This window comes from Curcuma longa, chromosome 19, assembly GCF_044706935.1.
Source record: "Curcuma longa cultivar G26 ecotype Majalengka, Jawa Barat chromosome 19, ITB_CL_G26_1.1, whole genome shotgun sequence".
Lineage (NCBI taxonomy): Eukaryota > Viridiplantae > Streptophyta > Magnoliopsida > Zingiberales > Zingiberaceae > Curcuma > Curcuma longa.
The window spans coordinates 5892422-5894177 of record NC_133879.1 but is presented as its reverse complement, the minus strand read 5'-3'; the positions used below and the strand labels follow the sequence as shown (position 1 = coordinate 5894177).

The window sequence follows — 1756 nt, the reverse complement described above, 5'->3', positions numbered from 1 at the left end:
CTTCTTCTTCTCTTCTCCAACGGCAGAAAGGAAAAAGGAACCTACGTACAGCGCCCAGGGAGCCTTCTTCCACGCCGCGGTGAGGAAGACAGGGTTGCTTGCGCGCACACAGGGAGAAAACGGGCAGAGATCTTGCGCTAAGGAAAGCCGACGTACGCACGAGTCAGGGAAGCTCGCGAACGGCAGCACCGAACAGGGAGAAGGCTCTATTTTCTTCGCGTCTTCTGCACCCGGCGAGGTAGCAAAACGAAGTGCCGCCGGTGTTGGCGGCGTCGGCCTGCAGCGGAGCTAATGCCGCGTTCAGCAGGGAAGGCTTTGAAAAAGGGACGCCGCTTGCTCGGGAAGAAGATGCGTGAACTAGAGTCGGCGCCGCTCAGCCCGCGAAGAGGGATAGGCCGACGCCTTCTGCTCGCGTGGAGAGAGAAGGGTGGCGGCTTCTGTTCTCGAAGAAGACGATCAACCGGAGTTGGCGCTGCGCGGTTGAGAACGAGGAGAGAGATCAAGGACGAGGTCAAGGACGAGGTCGAGGTCGAGGCCGTTGTCAAATCTGTCTCAAGAATGGTCACCTTGCTCATCAATGTTATAAGAGATTTGATTCAAATTTTATTGGTGGTTTTGCATCCTCAACTCGAGCGTCATCCTCACCTCCTGGGGCATTCTCTCTTACAAGTAATTCTTATACACCTACAGCGGATTCCTCAGGATCAGGGTGGCATCCAGATTCCGGTGCGACTCATCACGTTACATCAAATTATGACATTCTTACAGAAGCCACCTCCTATCATGGTCCTGACACGGTACAAATAGGCAACGGTTCAGGTTTGCAAATCGCTCACCTTGGAAACACATTTTTTCACTCATCTGGTCGTCTCTTTTACATGCGCAATACTCTTCATGTTCCATCTATTACTAAAAATCTACTATCAGTTCGTCAATTCGCTCTAGATAATAATGTGTTCTTTGAATTTCATCCTCATTTTTGTCTTGTGAAGGATCCCATCACCCAAACCATCCTGCTCAGAGGAGAAATTAAAGATGGCCTTTATCACTTACAACCTACCTCCACCAAAGCACTTATTGGAGAACGCACAAATAAAGCCTCTTGGCATGCACGCCTGGGACATCCATCTTTACGTCTGGTTCAAAACATCATTAGTCGGTTTGATCTACCAACCAATTTATCTTCTTCATCTCATTCTTGTGATGCTTGTCTGAAAGCAAAGAGTCATAAATTACCTTTTGTTTCTTCTTGTCATGTATCCAAATTTCCTTTAGAATTAATTCACTCTGATGTTTGGGGTCCTGCTCCTATTTTGTCAAACCAAGGTTTTCTCTATTATGTGATTTTTATTGATGATTTTAGTAGATTTACCTGGGTTTCTCTCATGAAAAGAAAATCTGACCTGCTTGATATCTTTTGTCAGTTTCAAAGACATGTGGAGCGTTTCTTTAATCGTAAGATCCTTTCTCTCCATTCTGATTGGGGTGGAGAATATCAAGCCCTTCATCGTCATCTAAATTCTTCTGGCATTCTTCATCGAGTTTCATGTCCTCACACTCCCGAACAAAATGGCTCTGCTGAACGGAAACATCGTCATATAATAGAAACTGCATTAGCTCTTCTCAATCATGCATCAGTTCCACTTAAATTTTGGGATGATGCAGTTCAAACTGCAGTCTATCTTATTAATCGTCTACCTACTCCGTTGCTTCAGCATAAAAGTCCCATGGAAAAACTCTACAATCAAACTCCTAA

At 45.8% G+C, this 1756-nt stretch overlaps 1 long non-coding RNA gene across 1 annotated transcript; it reads left to right on the top strand.

Moving 5' to 3' along the window:
- The first annotated feature begins 698 nt into the window (after window positions 1-698).
- On the top strand, window positions 699-1362 carry LOC141812409 (uncharacterized). Its single transcript, XR_012600287.1, has 2 exons — window positions 699-819; window positions 993-1362. It is a non-coding gene; the product is annotated as an uncharacterized LOC141812409 (long non-coding RNA).
- Window positions 1363-1756: the final 394 nt, after the last annotated feature.